General features: G+C 39.0%; 40 non-coding genes and 8 pseudogenes across 40 annotated transcripts; all 48 read right to left on the reverse strand.

The window, feature by feature from the left end:
* Positions 1-5: 5 nt before the first annotated feature.
* Positions 6-124, reverse strand: LOC146022716 (5S ribosomal RNA). The gene has a single exon (XR_014452160.1). It is a non-coding gene; the product is annotated as a 5S ribosomal RNA (ribosomal RNA).
* A 346-nt stretch (positions 125-470) lies between these two features.
* On the reverse strand, positions 471-589 carry LOC146022446 (5S ribosomal RNA). The gene has a single exon (XR_014451903.1). It is a non-coding gene; the product is annotated as a 5S ribosomal RNA (ribosomal RNA).
* A 346-nt stretch (positions 590-935) lies between these two features.
* Positions 936-1,054, reverse strand: LOC146023659 (5S ribosomal RNA). Its single transcript, XR_014453069.1, has one exon. It is a non-coding gene; the product is annotated as a 5S ribosomal RNA (ribosomal RNA).
* A 346-nt stretch (positions 1,055-1,400) lies between these two features.
* LOC146025073 (5S ribosomal RNA) lies at positions 1,401-1,519 on the reverse strand (annotated as a pseudogene).
* A 344-nt stretch (positions 1,520-1,863) lies between these two features.
* LOC146025097 (5S ribosomal RNA) lies at positions 1,864-1,982 on the reverse strand. The gene has a single exon (XR_014454066.1). It is a non-coding gene; the product is annotated as a 5S ribosomal RNA (ribosomal RNA).
* Positions 1,983-2,328: 346 nt separating this feature from the next.
* Positions 2,329-2,447, reverse strand: LOC146023230 (5S ribosomal RNA). Its single transcript, XR_014452653.1, has one exon. It is a non-coding gene; the product is annotated as a 5S ribosomal RNA (ribosomal RNA).
* A 345-nt stretch (positions 2,448-2,792) lies between these two features.
* On the reverse strand, positions 2,793-2,911 carry LOC146023182 (5S ribosomal RNA). The gene has a single exon (XR_014452607.1). It is a non-coding gene; the product is annotated as a 5S ribosomal RNA (ribosomal RNA).
* Positions 2,912-3,257: 346 nt separating this feature from the next.
* On the reverse strand, positions 3,258-3,376 carry LOC146024611 (5S ribosomal RNA). Its single transcript, XR_014453983.1, has one exon. It is a non-coding gene; the product is annotated as a 5S ribosomal RNA (ribosomal RNA).
* A 346-nt stretch (positions 3,377-3,722) lies between these two features.
* Positions 3,723-3,841, reverse strand: LOC146023231 (5S ribosomal RNA). The gene has a single exon (XR_014452654.1). It is a non-coding gene; the product is annotated as a 5S ribosomal RNA (ribosomal RNA).
* Positions 3,842-4,186: 345 nt separating this feature from the next.
* LOC146023183 (5S ribosomal RNA) lies at positions 4,187-4,305 on the reverse strand. Its single transcript, XR_014452608.1, has one exon. It is a non-coding gene; the product is annotated as a 5S ribosomal RNA (ribosomal RNA).
* A 346-nt stretch (positions 4,306-4,651) lies between these two features.
* On the reverse strand, positions 4,652-4,770 carry LOC146021414 (5S ribosomal RNA). The gene has a single exon (XR_014450901.1). It is a non-coding gene; the product is annotated as a 5S ribosomal RNA (ribosomal RNA).
* Positions 4,771-5,115: 345 nt separating this feature from the next.
* Positions 5,116-5,234, reverse strand: LOC146024895 (5S ribosomal RNA; annotated as a pseudogene).
* A 346-nt stretch (positions 5,235-5,580) lies between these two features.
* LOC146023184 (5S ribosomal RNA) lies at positions 5,581-5,699 on the reverse strand. The gene has a single exon (XR_014452609.1). It is a non-coding gene; the product is annotated as a 5S ribosomal RNA (ribosomal RNA).
* Positions 5,700-6,045: 346 nt separating this feature from the next.
* LOC146022550 (5S ribosomal RNA) lies at positions 6,046-6,164 on the reverse strand. Its single transcript, XR_014452001.1, has one exon. It is a non-coding gene; the product is annotated as a 5S ribosomal RNA (ribosomal RNA).
* A 345-nt stretch (positions 6,165-6,509) lies between these two features.
* On the reverse strand, positions 6,510-6,628 carry LOC146021415 (5S ribosomal RNA). Its single transcript, XR_014450902.1, has one exon. It is a non-coding gene; the product is annotated as a 5S ribosomal RNA (ribosomal RNA).
* A 345-nt stretch (positions 6,629-6,973) lies between these two features.
* Positions 6,974-7,092, reverse strand: LOC146024896 (5S ribosomal RNA; annotated as a pseudogene).
* Positions 7,093-7,438: 346 nt separating this feature from the next.
* LOC146023185 (5S ribosomal RNA) lies at positions 7,439-7,557 on the reverse strand. Its single transcript, XR_014452610.1, has one exon. It is a non-coding gene; the product is annotated as a 5S ribosomal RNA (ribosomal RNA).
* A 346-nt stretch (positions 7,558-7,903) lies between these two features.
* LOC146022552 (5S ribosomal RNA) lies at positions 7,904-8,022 on the reverse strand. The gene has a single exon (XR_014452002.1). It is a non-coding gene; the product is annotated as a 5S ribosomal RNA (ribosomal RNA).
* A 345-nt stretch (positions 8,023-8,367) lies between these two features.
* On the reverse strand, positions 8,368-8,486 carry LOC146024897 (5S ribosomal RNA; annotated as a pseudogene).
* A 346-nt stretch (positions 8,487-8,832) lies between these two features.
* Positions 8,833-8,951, reverse strand: LOC146025108 (5S ribosomal RNA). The gene has a single exon (XR_014454067.1). It is a non-coding gene; the product is annotated as a 5S ribosomal RNA (ribosomal RNA).
* Positions 8,952-9,296: 345 nt separating this feature from the next.
* On the reverse strand, positions 9,297-9,415 carry LOC146024646 (5S ribosomal RNA). The gene has a single exon (XR_014454018.1). It is a non-coding gene; the product is annotated as a 5S ribosomal RNA (ribosomal RNA).
* A 346-nt stretch (positions 9,416-9,761) lies between these two features.
* On the reverse strand, positions 9,762-9,880 carry LOC146022447 (5S ribosomal RNA). The gene has a single exon (XR_014451904.1). It is a non-coding gene; the product is annotated as a 5S ribosomal RNA (ribosomal RNA).
* A 344-nt stretch (positions 9,881-10,224) lies between these two features.
* Positions 10,225-10,343, reverse strand: LOC146025537 (5S ribosomal RNA). Its single transcript, XR_014454196.1, has one exon. It is a non-coding gene; the product is annotated as a 5S ribosomal RNA (ribosomal RNA).
* A 345-nt stretch (positions 10,344-10,688) lies between these two features.
* Positions 10,689-10,807, reverse strand: LOC146023839 (5S ribosomal RNA). The gene has a single exon (XR_014453242.1). It is a non-coding gene; the product is annotated as a 5S ribosomal RNA (ribosomal RNA).
* A 346-nt stretch (positions 10,808-11,153) lies between these two features.
* On the reverse strand, positions 11,154-11,272 carry LOC146024422 (5S ribosomal RNA). Its single transcript, XR_014453804.1, has one exon. It is a non-coding gene; the product is annotated as a 5S ribosomal RNA (ribosomal RNA).
* Positions 11,273-11,616: 344 nt separating this feature from the next.
* LOC146025008 (5S ribosomal RNA) lies at positions 11,617-11,735 on the reverse strand (annotated as a pseudogene).
* A 345-nt stretch (positions 11,736-12,080) lies between these two features.
* Positions 12,081-12,199, reverse strand: LOC146024176 (5S ribosomal RNA). Its single transcript, XR_014453567.1, has one exon. It is a non-coding gene; the product is annotated as a 5S ribosomal RNA (ribosomal RNA).
* Positions 12,200-12,545: 346 nt separating this feature from the next.
* On the reverse strand, positions 12,546-12,664 carry LOC146024825 (5S ribosomal RNA; annotated as a pseudogene).
* Positions 12,665-13,009: 345 nt separating this feature from the next.
* Positions 13,010-13,128, reverse strand: LOC146024177 (5S ribosomal RNA). The gene has a single exon (XR_014453568.1). It is a non-coding gene; the product is annotated as a 5S ribosomal RNA (ribosomal RNA).
* A 346-nt stretch (positions 13,129-13,474) lies between these two features.
* On the reverse strand, positions 13,475-13,593 carry LOC146022105 (5S ribosomal RNA). Its single transcript, XR_014451573.1, has one exon. It is a non-coding gene; the product is annotated as a 5S ribosomal RNA (ribosomal RNA).
* A 345-nt stretch (positions 13,594-13,938) lies between these two features.
* LOC146022107 (5S ribosomal RNA) lies at positions 13,939-14,057 on the reverse strand. Its single transcript, XR_014451575.1, has one exon. It is a non-coding gene; the product is annotated as a 5S ribosomal RNA (ribosomal RNA).
* A 346-nt stretch (positions 14,058-14,403) lies between these two features.
* LOC146023082 (5S ribosomal RNA) lies at positions 14,404-14,522 on the reverse strand. The gene has a single exon (XR_014452512.1). It is a non-coding gene; the product is annotated as a 5S ribosomal RNA (ribosomal RNA).
* Positions 14,523-14,866: 344 nt separating this feature from the next.
* LOC146023928 (5S ribosomal RNA) lies at positions 14,867-14,986 on the reverse strand. Its single transcript, XR_014453328.1, has one exon. It is a non-coding gene; the product is annotated as a 5S ribosomal RNA (ribosomal RNA).
* Positions 14,987-15,332: 346 nt separating this feature from the next.
* Positions 15,333-15,451, reverse strand: LOC146025119 (5S ribosomal RNA). The gene has a single exon (XR_014454068.1). It is a non-coding gene; the product is annotated as a 5S ribosomal RNA (ribosomal RNA).
* A 346-nt stretch (positions 15,452-15,797) lies between these two features.
* LOC146023232 (5S ribosomal RNA) lies at positions 15,798-15,916 on the reverse strand. Its single transcript, XR_014452655.1, has one exon. It is a non-coding gene; the product is annotated as a 5S ribosomal RNA (ribosomal RNA).
* A 345-nt stretch (positions 15,917-16,261) lies between these two features.
* LOC146023187 (5S ribosomal RNA) lies at positions 16,262-16,380 on the reverse strand. The gene has a single exon (XR_014452612.1). It is a non-coding gene; the product is annotated as a 5S ribosomal RNA (ribosomal RNA).
* A 346-nt stretch (positions 16,381-16,726) lies between these two features.
* LOC146024612 (5S ribosomal RNA) lies at positions 16,727-16,845 on the reverse strand. The gene has a single exon (XR_014453984.1). It is a non-coding gene; the product is annotated as a 5S ribosomal RNA (ribosomal RNA).
* A 346-nt stretch (positions 16,846-17,191) lies between these two features.
* LOC146023234 (5S ribosomal RNA) lies at positions 17,192-17,310 on the reverse strand. The gene has a single exon (XR_014452657.1). It is a non-coding gene; the product is annotated as a 5S ribosomal RNA (ribosomal RNA).
* Positions 17,311-17,655: 345 nt separating this feature from the next.
* Positions 17,656-17,774, reverse strand: LOC146023188 (5S ribosomal RNA). The gene has a single exon (XR_014452613.1). It is a non-coding gene; the product is annotated as a 5S ribosomal RNA (ribosomal RNA).
* A 346-nt stretch (positions 17,775-18,120) lies between these two features.
* Positions 18,121-18,239, reverse strand: LOC146021416 (5S ribosomal RNA). The gene has a single exon (XR_014450903.1). It is a non-coding gene; the product is annotated as a 5S ribosomal RNA (ribosomal RNA).
* A 345-nt stretch (positions 18,240-18,584) lies between these two features.
* LOC146024898 (5S ribosomal RNA) lies at positions 18,585-18,703 on the reverse strand (annotated as a pseudogene).
* Positions 18,704-19,049: 346 nt separating this feature from the next.
* On the reverse strand, positions 19,050-19,168 carry LOC146023189 (5S ribosomal RNA). Its single transcript, XR_014452614.1, has one exon. It is a non-coding gene; the product is annotated as a 5S ribosomal RNA (ribosomal RNA).
* A 346-nt stretch (positions 19,169-19,514) lies between these two features.
* LOC146022553 (5S ribosomal RNA) lies at positions 19,515-19,633 on the reverse strand. The gene has a single exon (XR_014452003.1). It is a non-coding gene; the product is annotated as a 5S ribosomal RNA (ribosomal RNA).
* Positions 19,634-19,978: 345 nt separating this feature from the next.
* Positions 19,979-20,097, reverse strand: LOC146024900 (5S ribosomal RNA; annotated as a pseudogene).
* A 346-nt stretch (positions 20,098-20,443) lies between these two features.
* LOC146025131 (5S ribosomal RNA) lies at positions 20,444-20,562 on the reverse strand. The gene has a single exon (XR_014454070.1). It is a non-coding gene; the product is annotated as a 5S ribosomal RNA (ribosomal RNA).
* Positions 20,563-20,907: 345 nt separating this feature from the next.
* LOC146024647 (5S ribosomal RNA) lies at positions 20,908-21,026 on the reverse strand. The gene has a single exon (XR_014454019.1). It is a non-coding gene; the product is annotated as a 5S ribosomal RNA (ribosomal RNA).
* A 346-nt stretch (positions 21,027-21,372) lies between these two features.
* On the reverse strand, positions 21,373-21,491 carry LOC146022448 (5S ribosomal RNA). The gene has a single exon (XR_014451905.1). It is a non-coding gene; the product is annotated as a 5S ribosomal RNA (ribosomal RNA).
* A 344-nt stretch (positions 21,492-21,835) lies between these two features.
* On the reverse strand, positions 21,836-21,954 carry LOC146025538 (5S ribosomal RNA). The gene has a single exon (XR_014454197.1). It is a non-coding gene; the product is annotated as a 5S ribosomal RNA (ribosomal RNA).
* Between the last annotated feature and the right edge of the window lie 99 nt (positions 21,955-22,053).

Here is a 22,053-nt window from a genome sequence, read left to right on the forward strand (position 1 = left end):
GAAAAAACCTACAGCACCTGGTGTTCCCATGTGGTCTCCCACCCAAGTACTAACCAGGCCCAACACTGCTTAGCTTCCAAGATCAGATGAGATTGGGCATATCCAATGTGGTATGGCTTTAGGTGAGACACAGTCACTTTTTTGCCCTCTTCTACTTCTATCACCAGGTAAGCTAATAAAAAAGTTTCCTAACTGTTTTGGCTTAATGAAAAAAATCATGTTTTGGTAATGTAAAAAGACCTACAGGACATGATATTAGCAGGGGATCTTAAATGAAACTACTAAAGAGGCTCATACACTGTTTAGCTGCCAAAAGCAGTTGGAATTGGGCCTAAACAGTGTGGTAAGTCTTTAGGTGATGGCTATTGTGTCTGTTTGACCTCTTCCAAATGTCTGTACTGGCAATAAAAAGAAAAAGTTTCCAATTTAAATAGCTAGAGAATAAAAACAATTTGCCAGTAATGTGAAAAAACCTACAGCACCAGGTGTTCCCATGTGGTCTCCCACCCAAGTACTAACCAGGCCCAACACTGCTTAGCTTCCAAGATCAGACGAGATTGGGCCTATCCAATGTGGTATGGCTGTAGGTGAGATGCATGCACTTTTTTGCCCTCTTCTACTTCTATCACCAGGTAAGCTAATAAAAAAGTTTCCTAACTGTTTTGGCTTAATGAAAAAAATCATGTTTTGGTAATGTAAAAAGACCTACAGGACATGATATTAGCAGGGGATCTTAAATGAAACTACTAAAGAGACTCATACACTGTTTAGCTGCCAAAAGCAGTTGGAATTGGGCCTAAACAGTGTGGTAAGTCTTTAGGTGATGGCTATTGTGTCTGTTTGACCTCTTCCAAATGTCTGTACTGGCAATAAAAAGAAAAAGTTTCCAAATTAAATAGCTAGAGAATAAAAACAATTTGCCATTAATGTGAAAAAACCTACAGCACCAGGTGTTCCCATGTGGTCTCCCACCCAAGTACTAACCAGGACCAACACTGCTTAGCTTCCAAGATCAGACGAGATTGGGCCTATCCAATGTGGTATGGCTGTAGGTGAGATACATGCACTTTTTTGCCCTCTTCTACTTCTATCACCAGGTAACCTAATAAAAAAGTTTCCTAACTGTTTTGGCTTAATGAAAAAAATCATGTTTTGGTAATGTAAAAAGACCTACAGGACATGATATTAGCAGGGGATCTTAAATGAAACTACTAAAGAGGCTCATACACTGTTTAGCTGCCAAAAGCAGTTGGAATTGGGCCTAAACAGTGTGGTAAGTCTTTAGGTGATGGCTATTGTGTCTGTTTGAGCTCTTACAAATGTCTCTACAGGCAATAAAAAGAAAAAGTTTCCAATTTAAATAGCTAGAGAATAAAAACAATTTGCCAGTAATGTGAAAAAACCTACAGCACCTGGTGTTCCCATGTGGTCTCCCACCCAAGTACTAACCAGGTGCAACACTGCTTAGCTTGCAAGATCAGACGAGATTGGGCCTATCCAATGTGGTATGGCTGTAGGTGAGATACATGCTCTTTTTTGCCCTCTTCTTATCTATCACCAGGTAAGATAATAAAAAAGCTTCCTAACTGTTTTTGCTTACTGAAAAAAATCATGTGTTGGTAATGTAAAAAGACCTACAGGACATGATATTAGCAGGGGATCTTAAATTAAACTACTAAAGAGGCTCAACACTGTTTAGCTGCCAAAAGCAGTTGGAATTGGGCCTAAACAGTGTGGTAAGTCTTTAGGTGATGGCTATTGTGTCTGTTTGACCTCTTACAAATGTCTCTACAGGCAATAAAAAGAAAAAGTTTCCAATTTAAATAGCTAGAGAATAAAAACAATTTGCCAGTAATGTGAAAAAACCTACAGCACCTGGTGTTCCCATGTGGTCTCCCACCCAAGTACTAACCAGGCCCAACACTGCTTAGCTTCCAAGATCAGACGAGATTGGGCATATCCAATGTGGTATGGCTGTAGGTGAGATACAGGCACTTTTTTGCCCTCTTCTACTTCTATCACCAGGTAAGCTAATAAAAAAGTTTCCTAACTGTTTTGGCTTAATGAAAAAAATCATGTTTTGGTAATGTAAAAAGACCTACAGGACATGATATTAGCAGGGGATCTTAAATGAAACTACTAAAGAGGCTCATACACTGTTTAGCTTCCAAAAGCAGTTGGAATTGGGCCTAAACAGTGTGGTAAGTCTTTAGGTGATGGCTATTGTGTCTGTTTGACCTCTTCCAAATGTCTGTACTGGCAATAAAAAGAAAAAGTTTCCAATTTAAATAGCTAGAGAATAAAAACAATTTGCCAGTATTGTGAAAAAACCTACAGCACCAGGTGTTCCCATGTGGTCTCCCACCCAAGTACTAACCAGGCCCAACACTGCTTAGCTTCCAAGATCAGACGAGATTGGGCCTATCCAATGTGGTATTGCTGTAGGTGAGATACATGCTCTTTTTTGCCCTCTTCTCTTCTATCACCAGTTAAGCTAATAAAAAAGCTTCCTAACTGTTTTTGCTTACTGAAAAAAAATCATGTGTTGGTAATGTAAAAAGACCTACAGGACATGATATTAGCAGGGGATCTTAAATTAAACTACTAAAGAGGCTCAACACTGTTTAGCTGCCAAAAGCAGTTGGAATTGGGCCTAAACAGTGTGGTAAGTCTTTAGGTGATGGCTATTGTGTCTGTTTGACCTCTTACAAATGTCTCTACAGGCAATAAAAAGAAAAAGTTTCCAATTTAAATAGCTAGAGAATAAAAACAATTTGCCAGTAATGTGAAAAAACCTACAGCACCTGGTGTTCCCATGTGGTCTCCCACCCAAGTACTAACCAGGCCCAACACTGCTTAGCTTCCAAGATCAGACGAGATTGGGCATATCCAATGTGGTATGGCTTTAGGTGAGACACAGTCACTTTTTTGCCCTCTTCTACTTCTATCACCAGGTAAGCTAATAAAAAAGTTTCCTAACTGTTTTGGCTTAATGAAAAAAATCATGTTTTGGTAATGTAAAAAGACCTACAGGACATGATATTAGCAGGGGATCTTAAATGAAACTACTAAAGAGGCTCATACACTGTTTAGCTGCCAAAAGCAGTTGGAATTGGGCCTAAACAGTGTGGTAAGTCTTTAGGTGATGGCTATTGTGTATGTTTGACCTCTTCTAAATGTCTGTGCTGGCAATAAAAAGAAAAAGTTTCCAATTTAAATAGATAGAGAATAAAAACAATTTGCCAGTAATGTGAAAAAACCTACAGCAACTGGTGTTCCCATGTGGTCTCCCACCCAAGTACTAACCAGGCCCAACACTGCTTAGCTTCCAAGATCAGATGAGATTGGGCCTATCCAAGGTGGTATGGCTGTAGGTGAGATACATGCACTTTTTTGCCCTCTTCTACTTCTATCACCAGGTAAGCTAATAAAAAAGTTTCCTAACTGTTTTGGCTTAATGAAAAAAATCATGTTTTGGTAATGTAAAAAGACCTACAGGACATGATATTAGCAGGGGATCTTAAATGAAACTACTAAAGAGGCTCATACACTGTTTAGCTTCCAAAAGCAGTTGGAATTGGGCCTAAACAGTGTGGTAAGTCTTTAGGTGATGGCTATTGTGTCTGTTTGACCTCTTCCAAATGTCTGTACTGGCAATAAAAAGAAAAAGTTTCCAATTTAAATAGCTAGAGAATAAAAACAATTTGCCAGTATTGTGAAAAAACCTACAGCACCAGGTGTTCCCATGTGGTCTCCCACCCAAGTACTAACCAGGCCCAACACTGCTTAGCTTCCAAGATCAGACGAGATTGGGCCTATCCAATGTGGTATTGCTGTAGGTGAGATACATGCTCTTTTTTGCCCTCTTCTCTTCTATCACCAGTTAAGCTAATAAAAAAGCTTCCTAACTGTTTTTGCTTACTGAAAAAAAATCATGTGTTGGTAATGTAAAAAGACCTACAGGACATGATATTAGCAGGGGATCTTAAATTAAACTACTAAAGAGGCTCAACACTGTTTAGCTGCCAAAAGCAGTTGGAATTGGGCCTAAACAGTGTGGTAAGTCTTTAGGTGATGGCTATTGTGTCTGTTTGACCTCTTACAAATGTCTCTACAGGCAATAAAAAGAAAAAGTTTCCAATTTAAATAGCTAGAGAATAAAAACAATTTGCCAGTAATGTGAAAAAACCTACAGCACCTGGTGTTCCCATGTGGTCTCCCACCCAAGTACTAACCAGGCCCAACACTGCTTAGCTTCCAAGATCAGACGAGATTGGGCATATCCAATGTGGTATGGCTTTAGGTGAGACACAGTCACTTTTTTGCCCTCTTCTACTTCTATCACCAGGTAAGCTAATAAAAAAGTTTCCTAACTGTTTTGGCTTAATGAAAAAAATCATGTTTTGGTAATGTAAAAAGACCTACAGGACATGATATTAGCAGGGGATCTTAAATGAAACTACTAAAGAGGCTCATACACTGTTTAGCTGCCAAAAGCAGTTGGAATTGGGCCTAAACAGTGTGGTAAGTCTTTAGGTGATGGCTATTGTGTCTGTTTGACCTCTTACAAATGTCTCTACAGGCAATAAAAAGAAAAAGTTTCCAATTTAAATAGGTAGAGAATAAAAACAATTTGCCAGTAATGTGAAAAAACCTACAGCACCTGGTGTTCCCATGTGGTCTCCCACCCAAGTACTAACCAGGCCCAACACTGCTTAGCTTCCAAGATCAGACGAGATTGGGCATATCCAATGTGGTATGGCTATAGGTGAGATACAGGCACTTTTTTGCCCTCTTCTACTTCTATCACCAGGTAAGCTAATAAAAAAGTTTCGTAACTGTTTTTGCTTACTGAAAAAAATCATGTGTTGGCAATGTAAAAAGACCTACAGGACTCGATATTAGCAGGGGATCTTAAATTAAACTACTAAAGAGGTTTAGCACTGTTTAGCTGCCAAAAGCAGTTGTAATTGGGCCTAAACAGTGTGGTAAGTCTTTAGGTGATGGCTATTGTGTATGTTTGACCTCTTCTAAATGTCTGTGCTGGCAATAAAAAGAAAAAGTTTCCAATTTAAATAGATAGAGAATAAAAACAATTTGCCAGTAATGTGAAAAAACCTACAGCACCTGGTGTTCCCATGTGGTCTCCCACCCAAGTATTAACCAGCCCCAACACTGCTTAGCTTCCAAGATCAGACGAGATTGGGCCTATCCAATGTGGTATGGCTGTAGGTGAGATACATGCACTGTTTTGCCCTCTTCTACTTCTATCACCAGGTAAGCTAATAAAAAAGTTTCCTAACTGTTTTGGCTTAATGAAAAAAATCATGTTTTGGTAATGTAAAAAGACCTACAGGACATGATATTAGCAGGGGATCTTAAATGAAACTACTAAAGAGGCTCATACACTGTTTAGCTGCCAAAAGCAGTTGGAATTGGGCCTAAACAGTGTGGTAAGTCTTTAGGTGATGGCTATTGTGTCTGTTTGACCTCTTACAAATGTCTCTACAGGCAATAAAAAGAAAAAGTTTCCAATTTAAATAGCTAGAGAATAAAAACAATTTGCCAGTAATGTGAAAAAACCTACAGCACCTGGTGTTCCCATGTGGTCTCCCACCCAAGTACTAACCAGGCCCAACACTGCTTAGCTTCCAAGATCAGACGAGATTGGGCATATCCAATGTGGTATGGCTTTAGGTGAGACACAGTCACTTTTTTGCCCTCTTCTACTTCTATCACCAGGTAAGCTAATAAAAAAGTTTCCTAACTGTTTTGGCTTAATGAAAAAAATCATGTTTTGGTAATGTAAAAAGACCTACAGGACATGATATTAGCAGGGGATCTTAAATGAAACTACTAAAGAGGCTCATACACTGTTTAGCTGCCAAAAGCAGTTGGAATTGGGCCTAAACAGTGTGGTAAGTCTTTAGGTGATGGCTATTGTGTCTGTTTGACCTCTTACAAATGTCTCTACAGGCAATAAAAAGAAAAAGTTTCCAATTTAAATAGGTAGAGAATAAAAACAATTTGCCAGTAATGTGAAAAAACCTACAGCACCTGGTGTTCCCATGTGGTCTCCCACCCAAGTACTAACCAGGCCCAACACTGCTTAGCTTCCAAGATCAGACGAGATTGGGCATATCCAATATGGTATGGCTATAGGTGAGATACAGGCACTTTTTTGCCCTCTTCTACTTCTATCACCAGGTAAGCTAATAAAAAAGTTTCGTAACTGTATTTGCTTACTGAAAAAAATCATGTGTTGGCAATGTAAAAAGACCTACAGGACTCGATATTAGCAGGGGATCTTAAATTAAACTACTAAAGAGGTTTAGCACTGTTTAGCTGCCAAAAGCAGTTGTAATTGGGCCTAAACAGTGTGGTAAGTCTTTAGGTGATGGCTATTGTGTATGTTTGACCTCTTCTAAATGTCTGTGCTGGCAATAGAAAGAAAAAGTTTCCAATTTAAATAGCTAGAGAATAAAAACAATTTGCCAGTAATGTGAAAAAACCTACAGCACCTGGTGTTCCCATGTGGTCTCCCACCCAAGTACTAACCAGGCCCAACACTGCTTAGCTTCCAAGATCAGACGAGATTGGGCATATCCAATGTGGTATGGCTATAGGTGAGATACAGGCACTTTTTTGCCCTCTTCTACTTCTATCACCAGGTAAGCTAATAAAAAAGTTTCGTAACTGTTTTTGCTTACTGAAAAAAATCATGTGTTGGCAATGTAAAAAGACCTACAGGACTCGATATTAGCAGGGGATCTTAAATTAAACTACTAAAGAGGTTTAGCACTGTTTAGCTGCCAAAAGCAGTTGTAATTGGGCCTAAACAGTGTGGTAAGTCTTTAGGTGATGGCTATTGTGTATGTTTGACCTCTTCTAAATGTCTGTGCTGGCAATAAAAAGAAAAAGTTTCCAATTTAAATAGATAGAGAATAAAAACAATTTGCCAGTAATGTGAAAAAACCTACAGCACCTGGTGTTCCCATGTGGTCTCCCACCCAAGTATTAACCAGCCCCAACACTGCTTAGCTTCCAAGATCAGACGAGATTGGGCCTATCCAATGTGGTATGGCTGTAGGTGAGATACATGCACTGTTTTGCCCTCTTCTACTTCTATCACCAGGTAAGCTAATAAAAAAGTTTCCTAACTGTTTTGGCTTAATGAAAAAAATCATGTTTTGGTAATGTAAAAAGACCTACAGGACATGATATTAGCAGGGGATCTTAAATGAAACTACTAAAGAGGCTCATACACTGTTTAGCTGCCAAAAGCAGTTGGAATTGGGCCTAAACAGTGTGGTAAGTCTTTAGGTGATGGCTATTGTGTCTGTTTGACCTCTTACAAATGTCTCTACAGGCAATAAAAAGAAAAAGTTTCCAATTTAAATAGCTAGAGAATAAAAACAATTTGCCAGTAATGTGAAAAAACCTACAGCACCTGGTGTTCCCATGTGGTCTCCCACCCAAGTACTAACCAGGCCCAACACTGCTTAGCTTCCAAGATCAGACGAGATTGGGCATATCCAATGTGGTATGGCTTTAGGTGAGACACAGTCACTTTTTTGCCCTCTTCTACTTCTATCACCAGGTAAGCTAATAAAAAAGTTTCCTAACTGTTTTGGCTTAATGAAAAAAATCATGTTTTGGTAATGTAAAAAGACCTACAGGACATGATATTAGCAGGGGATCTTAAATGAAACTACTAAAGAGGCTCATACACTGTTTAGCTGCCAAAAGCAGTTGGAATTGGGCCTAAACAGTGTGGTAAGTCTTTAGGTGATGGCTATTGTGTCTGTTTGACCTCTTACAAATGTCTCTACAGGCAATAAAAAGAAAAAGTTTCCAATTTAAATAGGTAGAGAATAAAAACAATTTGCCAGTAATGTGAAAAAACCTACAGCACCTGGTGTTCCCATGTGGTCTCCCACCCAAGTACTAACCAGGCCCAACACTGCTTAGCTTCCAAGATCAGACGAGATTGGGCATATCCAATATGGTATGGCTATAGGTGAGATACAGGCACTTTTTTGCCCTCTTCTACTTCTATCACCAGGTAAGCTAATAAAAAAGTTTCGTAACTGTATTTGCTTACTGAAAAAAATCATGTGTTGGCAATGTAAAAAGACCTACAGGACTCGATATTAGCAGGGGATCTTAAATTAAACTACTAAAGAGGTTTAGCACTGTTTAGCTGCCAAAAGCAGTTGTAATTGGGCCTAAACAGTGTGGTAAGTCTTTAGGTGATGGCTATTGTGTATGTTTGACCTCTTCTAAATGTCTGTGCTGGCAATAGAAAGAAAAAGTTTCCAATTTAAATAGATAGAGAATAAAAACAATTTGCCAGTAATGTGAAAAAACCTACAGCACCTGGTGTTCCCATGTGGTCTCCCACCCAAGTATTAACCAGCCCCAACACTGCTTAGCTTCCAAGATCAGACGAGATTGGGCCTATCCAATGTGGTATGGCTGTAGGTGAGATACATGCACTGTTTTGCCCTCTTCTACTTCTATCACCAGGTAAGCTAATAAAAAAGTTTCCTAACTGTTTTGGCTTAATGAAAAAAATCATGTTTTGGTAATGTAAAAAGACCTACAGGACATGATATTAGCAGGGGATCTTAAATGAAACTACTAAAGAGGCTCATACACTGTTTAGCTGCCAAAAGCAGTTGGAATTGGGCCTAAACAGTGTGGTAAGTCTTTAGGTGATGGCTATTGTGTCTGTTTGACCTCTTCCAAATGTCTGTACTGGCAATAAAAAGAAAAAGTTTCCAATTTAAATAGCTAGAGAATAAAAACAATTTGCCAGTAATGTGAAAAAACCTACAGCACCTGGTGTTCCCATGTGGTCTCCCACCCAAGTACTAACCAGGCCCAACACTGCTTAGCTTCCAAGATCAGACGAGATTGGGCATATCCAATGTGGTATGGCTGTAGGTGAGATACAGGCACTTTTTTGCCCTCTTCTACTTCTATCACCAGGTAAGCTAATAAAAAAGTTTCGTAACTGTTTTTGCTTACTGAAAAAAATCATGTGTTGGCAATGTAAAAAGACCTACAGGACATGATATTAGCAGGGGATCTTAAATTAAACTACTAAAGAGGCTCAACACTGTTTAGCTGCCAAAAGCAGTTGGAATTGGGCCTAAACAGTGTGGTAAGTCTTTAGGTGATGGCTATTGTGTATGTTTGACCTCTAACAAATGTCTCTGCAGGCAATAAAAAGAAAAAGTTTCCAATTTAAATAGATAGAGAATAAAAACAATTTGCCAGTAATGTGAAAAAACCTACAGCAACTGGTGTTCCCATGTGGTCTCCCACCCAAGTACTCACCAGGCCCAACACTGCTTAGCTTCCAAGATCAGACGAGATTGGGCCTATCCAATGTGGTATGGCTGTAGGTGAGATACATGCACTTTTTTGCCCTCTTCTACTTCTATCACCAGGTAAGCTAATAAAAAAGTTTCCTAACTGTTTTGGCTTAATGAAAAAAATCATGTTTTGGTAATGTAAAAAGACCTACAGGACATGATATTAGCAGGGGATCTTAAATTAAACTACTAAAGAGGCTCATACACTGTTTAGCTGCCAAAAGCAGTTGGAATTGGGCCTAAACAGTGTGGTAAGTCTTTAGGTGATGGCTATTGTGTCTGTTTGACCTCTTCCAAATGTCTGTACTGGCAATAAAAAGAAAAAGTTTCCAATTTAAATAGCTAGAGAATAAAAACAATTTGCCAGTAATGTGAAAAAACCTACAGCACCAGGTGTTCCCATGTGGTCTCCCACCCAAGTACTAACCAGGCCCAACACTGCTTAGCTTCCAAGATCAGACGAGATTGGGCCTATCCAATGTGGTATGGCTGTAGGTGAGATACATGCTCTTTTTTGCCCTCTTCTCTTCTATCACCAGGTAAGCTAATAAAAAAGCTTCCTAACTGTTTTTGCTTACTGAAAAAAATCATGTGTTGGTAATGTAAAAAGACCTACAGGACATGATATTAGCAGGGGATCTTAAATTAAACTACTAAAGAGGCTCAACACTGTTTAGCTGCCAAAAGCAGTTGGAATTGGGCCTAAACAGTGTGGTAAGTCTTTAGGTGATGGCTATTGTGTCTGTTTGACCTCTTACAAATGTCTCTACAGGCTATAAAAAGAAAAAGTTTCCAATTTAAATAGCTAGAGAATAAAAACAATTTGCCAGTAATGTGAAAAAACCTACAGCACCTGGTGTTCCCATGTGGTCTCCCACCTAAGTACTAACCAGGCCCAACACTGCTTAGCTTCCAAGATCAGACGAGATTGGGCATATCCAATGTGGTATGGCTGTAGGTGAGATACAGGCACTTTTTTGCCCTCTTCTACTTCTATCACCAGGTAAGCTAATAAAAAAGTTTCCTAACTGTTTTGGCTTAATGAAAAAAATCATGTTTTGGTAATGTAAAAAGACCTACAGGACATGATATTAGCAGGGGATCTTAAATTAAACTACTAAAGAGGCTCAACACTGTTTAGCTGCCAAAAGCAGTTGGAATTGGGCCTAAACAGTGTGGTAAGTCTTTAGGTGATGGCTATTGTGTATGTTTGACCTCTTCTAAATGTCTGTGCTGGCAATAAAAAGAAAAAGTTTCCAATTTAAATAGATAGAGAATAAAAACAATTTGCCAGTAATGTGAAAAAACCTACAGCAACTGGTGTTCCCATGTGGTCTCCCACCCAAGTACTAACCAGGCCCAACACTGCTTAGCTTCCAAGATCAGATGAGATTGGGCCTATCCAATGTGGTATGGCTGTAGGTGAGATACATGCACTTTTTTGCCCTCTTCTACTTCTATCACCAGGTAAGCTAATAAAAAAGTTTCCTAACTGTTTTGGCTTAATGAAAAAAATCATGTTTTGGTAATGTAAAAAGACCTACAGGACATGATATTAGCAGGGGATCTTAAATGAAACTACTAAAGAGGCTCATACACTGTTTAGCTTCCAAAAGCAGTTGGAATTGGGCCTAAACAGTGTGGTAAGTCTTTAGGTGATGGCTATTGTGTCTGTTTGACCTCTTCCAAATGTCTGTACTGGCAATAAAAAGAAAAAGTTTCCAATTTAAATAGCTAGAGAATAAAAACAATTTGCCAGTAATGTGAAAAAACCTACAGCACCAGGTGTTCCCATGTGGTCTCCCACCCAAGTACTAACCAGGACCAACACTGCTTAGCTTCCAAGATCAGACGAGATTGGGCCTATCCAATGTGGTATGGCTGTAGGGGAGGTACATGCCCTTTTTTGCCCTCTTCTCTTCTATCACCAGGTAAGCTAATAAAAAAGCTTCCTAACTGTTTTTGCTTACTGAAAAAAATCATGTGTTGGTAATGTAAAAAGACCTACAGGACATGATATTAGCAGGGGATCTAAAATTAAACTACTAAAGAGGCTCAACACTGTTTAGCTGCCAAAAGCAGTTGGAATTGGGCCTAAACAGTGTGGTAAGTCTTTAGGTGATGGCTATTGTGTCTGTTTGAGCTCTTACAAATGTCTCTACAGGCAATAAAAAGAAAAAGTTTCCAATTTAAATAGCTAGAGAATAAAAACAATTTGCCAGTAATGTGAAAAAACCTACAGCACCTGGTGTTCGCATGTGGTCTCCCACCCAAATACTAACCAGGCCCAACACTGCTTAGCTTCCAAGATAAGACGAGATTGGGCATATCCAATGTAGTATGGCTGTAGGTGAGATACAGGCACTTTTTTGCCCTCTTCTACTTCTATCACCAGGTAAGCTAATAAAAAAGTTTTGTAACTGTTTTTGCTTACTGAAAAAAATCATGTGTTGGCAATGTAAAAAGACCTACAGGACATGATATTAGCAGGGGATCTTAAATTAAACTACTAAAGAGGCTCAACACTGTTTTGCTGCCAAAAGCAGTTGGAATTGGGCCTAAACAGTGTGGTAAGTCTTTAGGTGATGGCTATTGTGTATGTTTGACCTCTTCTAAATGTCTGTGCTGGCAATAAAAAGAAAAAGTTTCCAATTTAAATAGATAGAGAATAAAAACAATTTGCCAGTAATGTTAAAAAACCTACAGCAACTGGTGTTCCCATGTGGTCTCCCACCCAAGTACTAACCAGGCCCAACACTGCTTAGCTTCCAAGATCAGACGAGATTGGGCCTATCCAATGTGGTATGGCTGTAGGTGAGATACATGCACTTTTTTGCCCTCTTCTACTTCTATCACCAGGTAAGCTAATAAAAAAGTTTCGTAACTGTTTTGGCTTAATGAAAAAAATCATGTTTTGGTAATGTAAAAAGACCTACAGGACATGATATTAGCAGGGGATCTTAAATGAAACTACTAAAGAGGCTCATACACTGTTTAGCTGCCAAAAGCAGTTGGAATTGGGCCTAAACAGTGTGGTAAGTCTTTAGGTGATGGCTATTGTGTCTGTTTGAGCTCTTACAAATGTCTCTACAGGCAATAAAAAGAAAAAGTTTCCAATTTAAATAGCTAGAGAATAAAAACAATTTGCCAGTAATGTGAAAAAACCTACAGCACCTGGTGTTCCCATGTGGTCTCCCACCCAAATACTAACCAGGCCCAACACTGCTTAGCTTCCAAGATAAGACGAGATTGGGCATATCCAATGTAGTATGGCTGTAGGTGAGATACAGGCACTTTTTTGCCCTCTTCTACTTCTATCACCAGGTAAGCTAATAAAAAAGTTTTGTAACTGTTTTTGCTTACTGAAAAAAATCATGTGTTGGCAATGTAAAAAGACCTACAGGACATGATATTAGCAGGGGATCTTAAATTAAACTACTAAAGAGGCTCAACACTGTTTAGCTGCCAAAAGCAGTTGGAATTGGGCCTAAACAGTGTGGTAAGTCTTTAGGTGATGGCTATTGTGTATGTTTGACCTCTTCTAAATGTCTGTGCTGGCAATAAAAAGAAAAAGTTTCCAATTTAAATAGATAGAGAATAAAAACAATTTGCCAGTAATGTGAAAAAACCTACAGCAACTGGTGTTCCCATGTGGTCTCCCACCCAAGTACTAACCAGGCCCAACACTGCTTAGCTTCCAAGATCAGACGAGATTGGGCCTATCCAATGTGGTATGGCTGTAGGTGAGATACATGCACTTTTTTGCCCTCTTCTACTTCTATCACCAGGTAAGCTAATAAAAAAGTTTCCTAACTGTTTTGGCTTAATGAAAAAAATCATGTTTTGGTAATGTAAAAAGACCTACAGGACATGATATTAGCAGGGGATCTTAAATGAAACTACTAAAGAGGCTCATACACTGTTTAGCTGCCAAAAGCAGTTGGAATTGGGCCTAAACAGTGTGGTAAGTCTTTAGGTGATGGCTATTGTGTCTGTTTGAGCTCTTACAAATGTCTCTACAGGCAATAAAAAGAAAAAGTTTCCAATTTAAATAGCTAGAGAATAAAAACAATTTGCCAGTAATGTGAAAAAACCTACAGCACCTGGTGTTCCCATGTGGTCTCCCACCCAAGTACTAACCAGGCCCAACACTGCTTAGCTTCCAAGATCAGACGAGATTGGGCCTATCCAATGTGGTATGGCTGTAGGTGAGATACATGCTCTTTTTTGCCCTCTTCTCTTCTATCACCAGGTAAGCTAATAAAAAAGCTTCCTAACTGTTTTTGCTTACTGAAAAAAATCATGTTTTGGTAATGTAAAAAGACCTACAGGACATGATATTAGCAGGGGATCTTAAATGAAACTACTAAAGAGGCTCATACACTGTTTAGCTGCCAAAAGCAGTTGGAATTGGGCCTAAACAGTGTGGTAAGTCTTTAGGTGATGGCTATTGTGTCTGTTTGAGCTCTTACAAATGTCTCTACAGGCAATAAAAAGAAAAAGTTTCCAATTTAAATAGCTAGAGAATAAAAACAATTTGCCAGTAATGTGAAAAAACCTACAGCACCTGGTGTTCCCATGTGGTCTCCCACCCAAGTACTAACCAGGCCCAACACTGCTTAGCTTCCAAGATCAGACGAGATTGGGCCTATCCAATGTGGTATGGCTGTAGGTGAGATACATGCACTTTTTTGCCCTCTTCTACTTCTATCACCAGGTAAGCTAATAAAAAAGTTTCCTAACTGTTTTGGCTTAATGAAAAAAATCATGTTTTGGTAATGTAAAATGACCTACAGGACATGATATTAGCAGGGGATCTTAAATGAAACTACTAAAGAGGCTCATACACTGTTTAGCTGCCAAAAGCAGTTGGAATTGGGCCTAAACAGTGTGGTAAGTCTTTAGGTGATGGCTATTGTGTCTGTTTGAGCTCTTACAAATGTCTCTACAGGCAATAAAAAGAAAAAGTTTCCAATTTAAATAGCTAGAGAATAAAAACAATTTGCCAGTAATGTGAAAAAACCTACAGCACCTGGTGTTCCCATGTGGTCTCCCACCCAAGTACTAACCAGGCCCAACACTGCTTAGCTTGCAAGATCAGACGAGATTGGGCATATCCAATGTGGTATGGCTGTAGGTGAGATACATGCTCTTTTTTGACCTCTTCTCTTCTATCACCAGGTAAGCTAATAAAAAAGTTTCGTAACTGTTTTTGCTTACTGAAAAAAATCATGTGTTGGTAATGTAAAAAGACCTACAGGACATGATATTAGCAGGGGATCTTAAATTAAACTACTAAAGAGGCTCAACACTGTTTAGCTGCCAAAAGCAGTTGGAATTGGGCCTAAACAGTGTGGTAAGTCTTTAGGTGATGGCTATTGTGTCTGTTTGACCTCTTACAAATGTCTCTACAGGCAATAAAAAGAAAAAGTTTCCAATTTAAATAGCTAGAGAATAAAAACAATTTGCCAGTAATGTGAAAAAACCTACAGCACCTGGTGTTCCCATGTGGTCTCCCACCCAAGTACTAAACAAGGCCCAACACTGCTTAGCTTCCAAGATCAGACGAGATTGGGCATATCCAATGTGGTATGGCTGTAGGTGAGATGCAGGCACTTTTTTGCCCTCTTCTACTTCTATCACCAGGTAAGCTAATAAAAAAGTTTCGTAACTGTTTTTGCTTACTGAAAAAAATCATGTGTTGGTAATGTAAAAAGACCTACAGGACATGATATTAGCAGGGGATCTTAAATGAAACTACTAAAGAGGCTCATACACTGTTTAGCTGCCAAAAGCAGTTGGAATTGGGCCTAAACAGTGTGGTAAGTCTTTAGGTGATGGCTATTGTGTCTGTTTGACCTCTTCCAAATGTCTGTACTGGCAATAAAAAGAAAAAGTTTCCAATTTAAATAGCTAGAGAATAAAAACAATTTGCCAGTAATGTGAAAAAACCTACAGCACCTGGTGTTCCCATGTGGTCTCCCACCCAAGTACTAACCAGGCCCAACACTGCTTAGCTTCCAAGATCAGACGAGATTGGGCATATCCAATGTGGTATGGCTGTAGGTGAGATACAGGCACTTTTTTGCCCTCTTCTACTTCTATCACCAGGTAAGCTAATAAAAAAGTTTCCTAACTGTTTTGGCTTAATGAAAAAAATCATGTTTTGGTAATGTAAAAAGACCTACAGGACATGATATTAGCAGGGGATCTTAAATGAAACTACTAAAGAGGCTCATACACTGTTTAGCTTCCAAAAGCAGTTGGAATTGGGCCTAAACAGTGTGGTAAGTCTTTAGGTGATGGCTATTGTGTCTGTTTGACCTCTTCCAAATGTCTGTACTGGCAATAAAAAGAAAAAGTTTCCAATTTAAATAGCTAGAGAATAAAAACAATTTGCCAGTATTGTGAAAAAACCTACAGCACCAGGTGTTCCCATGTGGTCTCCCACCCAAGTACTAACCAGGCCCAACACTGCTTAGCTTCCAAGATCAGACGAGATTGGGCCTATCCAATGTGGTATTGCTGTAGGTGAGATACATGCTCTTTTTTGCCCTCTTCTCTTCTATCACCAGTTAAGCTAATAAAAAAGCTTCCTAACTGTTTTTGCTTACTGAAAAAAAATCATGTGTTGGTAATGTAAAAAGACCTACAGGACATGATATTAGCAGGGGATCTTAAATTAAACTACTAAAGAGGCTCAACACTGTTTAGCTGCCAAAAGCAGTTGGAATTGGGCCTAAACAGTGTGGTAAGTCTTTAGGTGATGGCTATTGTGTCTGTTTGACCTCTTACAAATGTCTCTACAGGCAATAAAAAGAAAAAGTTTCCAATTTAAATAGCTAGAGAATAAAAACAATTTGCCAGTAATGTGAAAAAACCTACAGCACCTGGTGTTCCCATGTGGTCTCCCACCCAAGTACTAACCAGGCCCAACACTGCTTAGCTTCCAAGATCAGACGAGATTGGGCATATCCAATGTGGTATGGCTTTAGGTGAGACACAGTCACTTTTTTGCCCTCTTCTACTTCTATCACCAGGTAAGCTAATAAAAAAGTTTCCTAACTGTTTTGGCTTAATGAAAAAAATCATGTTTTGGTAATGTAAAAAGACCTACAGGACATGATATTAGCAGGGGATCTTAAATGAAACTACTAAAGAGGCTCATACACTGTTTAGCTGCCAAAAGCAGTTGGAATTGGGCCTAAACAGTGTGGTAAGTCTTTAGGTGATGGCTATTGTGTATGTTTGACCTCTTCTAAATGTCTGTGCTGGCAATAAAAAGAAAAAGTTTCCAATTTAAATAGATAGAGAATAAAAACAATTTGCCAGTAATGTGAAAAAACCTACAGCAACTGGTGTTCCCATGTGGTCTCCCACCCAAGTACTAACCAGGCCCAACACTGCTTAGCTTCCAAGATCAGATGAGATTGGGCCTATCCAAGGTGGTATGGCTGTAGGTGAGATACATGCACTTTTTTGCCCTCTTCTACTTCTATCACCAGGTAAGCTAATAAAAAAGTTTCCTAACTGTTTTGGCTTAATGAAAAAAATCATGTTTTGGTAATGTAAAAAGACCTACAGGACATGATATTAGCAGGGGATCTTAAATGAAACTACTAAAGAGGCTCATACACTGTTTAGCTTCCAAAAGCAGTTGGAATTGGGCCTAAACAGTGTGGTAAGTCTTTAGGTGATGGCTATTGTGTCTGTTTGACCTCTTCCAAATGTCTGTACTGGCAATAAAAAGAAAAAGTTTCCAATTTAAATAGCTAGAGAATAAAAACAATTTGCCAGTATTGTGAAAAAACCTACAGCACCAGGTGTTCCCATGTGGTCTCCCACCCAAGTACTAACCAGGCCCAACACTGCTTAGCTTCCAAGATCAGACGAGATTGGGCCTATCCAATGTGGTATTGCTGTAGGTGAGATACATGCTCTTTTTTGCCCTCTTCTCTTCTATCACCAGTTAAGCTAATAAAAAAGCTTCCTAACTGTTTTTGCTTACTGAAAAAAAATCATGTGTTGGTAATGTAAAAAGACCTACAGGACATGATATTAGCAGGGGATCTTAAATTAAACTACTAAAGAGGCTCAACACTGTTTAGCTGCCAAAAGCAGTTGGAATTGGGCCTAAACAGTGTGGTAAGTCTTTAGGTGATGGCTATTGTGTCTGTTTGACCTCTTACAAATGTCTCTACAGGCAATAAAAAGAAAAAGTTTCCAATTTAAATAGCTAGAGAATAAAAACAATTTGCCAGTAATGTGAAAAAACCTACAGCACCTGGTGTTCCCATGTGGTCTCCCACCCAAGTACTAACCAGGCCCAACACTGCTTAGCTTCCAAGATCAGACGAGATTGGGCATATCCAATGTGGTATGGCTTTAGGTGAGACACAGTCACTTTTTTGCCCTCTTCTACTTCTATCACCAGGTAAGCTAATAAAAAAGTTTCCTAACTGTTTTGGCTTAATGAAAAAAATCATGTTTTGGTAATGTAAAAAGACCTACAGGACATGATATTAGCAGGGGATCTTAAATGAAACTACTAAAGAGGCTCATACACTGTTTAGCTGCCAAAAGCAGTTGGAATTGGGCCTAAACAGTGTGGTAAGTCTTTAGGTGATGGCTATTGTGTCTGTTTGACCTCTTACAAATGTCTCTACAGGCAATAAAAAGAAAAAGTTTCCAATTTAAATAGGTAGAGAATAAAAACAATTTGCCAGTAATGTGAAAAAACCTACAGCACCTGGTGTTCCCATGTGGTCTCCCACCCAAGTACTAACCAGGCCCAACACTGCTTAGCTTCCAAGATCAGACGAGATTGGGCATATCCAATGTGGTATGGCTATAGGTGAGATACAGGCACTTTTTTGCCCTCTTCTACTTCTATCACCAGGTAAGCTAATAAAAAAGTTTCGTAACTGTTTTTGCTTACTGAAAAAAATCATGTGTTGGCAATGTAAAAAGACCTACAGGACTCGATATTAGCAGGGGATCTTAAATTAAACTACTAAAGAGGTTTAGCACTGTTTAGCTGCCAAAAGCAGTTGTAATTGGGCCTAAACAGTGTGGTAAGTCTTTAGGTGATGGCTATTGTGTATGTTTGACCTCTTCTAAATGTCTGTGCTGGCAATAAAAAGAAAAAGTTTCCAATTTAAATAGATAGAGAATAAAAACAATTTGCCAGTAATGTGAAAAAACCTACAGCACCTGGTGTTCCCATGTGGTCTCCCACCCAAGTATTAACCAGCCCCAACACTGCTTAGCTTCCAAGATCAGACGAGATTGGGCCTATCCAATGTGGTATGGCTGTAGGTGAGATACATGCACTGTTTTGCCCTCTTCTACTTCTATCACCAGGTAAGCTAATAAAAAAGTTTCCTAACTGTTTTGGCTTAATGAAAAAAATCATGTTTTGGTAATGTAAAAAGACCTACAGGACATGATATTAGCAGGGGATCTTAAATGAAACTACTAAAGAGGCTCATACACTGTTTAGCTGCCAAAAGCAGTTGGAATTGGGCCTAAACAGTGTGGTAAGTCTTTAGGTGATGGCTATTGTGTCTGTTTGACCTCTTACAAATGTCTCTACAGGCAATAAAAAGAAAAAGTTTCCAATTTAAATAGCTAGAGAATAAAAACAATTTGCCAGTAATGTGAAAAAACCTACAGCACCTGGTGTTCCCATGTGGTCTCCCACCCAAGTACTAACCAGGCCCAACACTGCTTAGCTTCCAAGATCAGACGAGATTGGGCATATCCAATGTGGTATGGCTTTAGGTGAGACACAGTCACTTTTTTGCCCTCTTCTACTTCTATCACCAGGTAAGCTAATAAAAAAGTTTCCTAACTGTTTTGGCTTAATGAAAAAAATCATGTTTTGGTAATGTAAAAAGACCTACAGGACATGATATTAGCAGGGGATCTTAAATGAAACTACTAAAGAGGCTCATACACTGTTTAGCTGCCAAAAGCAGTTGGAATTGGGCCTAAACAGTGTGGTAAGTCTTTAGGTGATGGCTATTGTGTCTGTTTGACCTCTTACAAATGTCTCTACAGGCAATAAAAAGAAAAAGTTTCCAATTTAAATAGGTAGAGAATAAAAACAATTTGCCAGTAATGTGAAAAAACCTACAGCACCTGGTGTTCCCATGTGGTCTCCCACCCAAGTACTAACCAGGCCCAACACTGCTTAGCTTCCAAGATCAGACGAGATTGGGCATATCCAATATGGTATGGCTATAGGTGAGATACAGGCACTTTTTTGCCCTCTTCTACTTCTATCACCAGGTAAGCTAATAAAAAAGTTTCGTAACTGTATTTGCTTACTGAAAAAAATCATGTGTTGGCAATGTAAAAAGACCTACAGGACTCGATATTAGCAGGGGATCTTAAATTAAACTACTAAAGAGGTTTAGCACTGTTTAGCTGCCAAAAGCAGTTGTAATTGGGCCTAAACAGTGTGGTAAGTCTTTAGGTGATGGCTATTGTGTATGTTTGACCTCTTCTAAATGTCTGTGCTGGCAATAGAAAGAAAAAGTTTCCAATTTAAATAGATAGAGAATAAAAACAATTTGCCAGTAATGTGAAAAAACCTACAGCACCTGGTGTTCCCATGTGGTCTCCCACCCAAGTATTAACCAGCCCCAACACTGCTTAGCTTCCAAGATCAGACGAGATTGGGCCTATCCAATGTGGTATGGCTGTAGGTGAGATACATGCACTGTTTTGCCCTCTTCTACTTCTATCACCAGGTAAGCTAATAAAAAAGTTTCCTAACTGTTTTGGCTTAATGAAAAAAATCATGTTTTGGTAATGTAAAAAGACCTACAGGACATGATATTAGCAGGGGATCTTAAATGAAACTACTAAAGAGGCTCATACACTGTTTAGCTGCCAAAAGCAGTTGGAATTGGGCCTAAACAGTGTGGTAAGTCTTTAGGTGATGGCTATTGTGTCTGTTTGACCTCTTCCAAATGTCTGTACTGGCAATAAAAAGAAAAAGTTTCCAATTTAAATAGCTAGAGAATAAAAACAATTTGCCAGTAATGTGAAAAAACCTACAGCACCTGGTGTTCCCATGTGGTCTCCCACCCAAGTACTAACCAGGCCCAACACTGCTTAGCTTCCAAGATCAGACGAGATTGGGCATATCCAATGTGGTATGGCTGTAGGTGAGATACAGGCACTTTTTTGCCCTCTTCTACTTCTATCACCAGGTAAGCTAATAAAAAAGTTTCGTAACTGTTTTTGCTTACTGAAAAAAATCATGTGTTGGCAATGTAAAAAGACCTACAGGACATGATATTAGCAGGGGATCTTAAATTAAACTACTAAAGAGGCTCAACACTGTTTAGCTGCCAAAAGCAGTTGGAATTGGGCCTAAACAGTGTGGTAAGTCTTTAGGTGATGGCTATTGTGTATGTTTGACCTCTAACAAATGTCTCTGCAGGCAATAAAAAGAAAAAGTTTCCAATTTAAATAGATAGAGAATAAAAACAATTTGCCAGTAATGTGAAAAAACCTACAGCAACTGGTGTTCCCATGTGGTCTCCCACCCAAGTACTCACCAGGCCCAACACTGCTTAGCTTCCAAGATCAGACGAGATTGGGCCTATCCAATGTGGTATGGCTGTAGGTGAGATACATGCACTTTTTTGCCCTCTTCTACTTCTATCACCAGGTAAGCTAATAAAAAAGTTTCCTAACTGTTTTGGCTTAATGAAAAAAATCATGTTTTGGTAATGTAAAAAGACCTACAGGACATGATATTAGCAGGGGATCTTAAATTAAACTACTAAAGAGGCTCATACACTGTTTAGCTGCCAAAAGCAGTTGGAATTGGGCCTAAACAGTGTGGTAAGTCTTTAGGTGATGGCTATTGTGTCTGTTTGACCTCTTCCAAATGTCTGTACTGGCAATAAAAAGAAAAAGTTTCCAATTTAAATAGCTAGAGAATAAAAACAATTTGCCAGTAATGTGAAAAAACCTACAGCACCAGGTGTTCCCATGTGGTCTCCCACCCAAGTACTAACCAGGCCCAACACTGCTTAGCTTCCAAGATCAGACGAGATTGGGCCTATCCAATGTGGTATGGCTGTAGGTGAGATACATGCTCTTTTTTGCCCTCTTCTCTTCTATCACCAGGTAAGCTAATAAAAAAGCTTCCTAACTGTTTTTGCTTACTGAAAAAAATCATGTGTTGGTAATGTAAAAAGACCTACAGGACATGATATTAGCAGGGGATCTTAAATTAAACTACTAAAGAGGCTCAACACTGTTTAGCTGCCAAAAGCAGTTGGAATTGGGCCTAAACAGTGTGGTAAGTCTTTAGGTGATGGCTATTGTGTCTGTTTGACCTCTTACAAATGTCTCTACAGGCTATAAAAAGAAAAAGTTTCCAATTTAAATAGCTAGAGAATAAAAACAATTTGCCAGTAATGTGAAAAAACCTACAGCACCTGGTGTTCCCATGTGGTCTCCCACCTAAGTACTAACCAGGCCCAACACTGCTTAGCTTCCAAGATCAGACGAGATTGGGCATATCCAATGTGGTATGGCTGTAGGTGAGATACAGGCACTTTTTTGCCCTCTTCTACTTCTATCACCAGGTAAGCTAATAAAAAAGTTTCCTAACTGTTTTGGCTTAATGAAAAAAATCATGTTT

Source organism: Crinia signifera, chromosome 7 (assembly GCF_055691185.1).
Source record: "Crinia signifera chromosome 7, ASM5569118v1, whole genome shotgun sequence".
Lineage (NCBI taxonomy): Eukaryota > Metazoa > Chordata > Amphibia > Anura > Myobatrachidae > Crinia > Crinia signifera.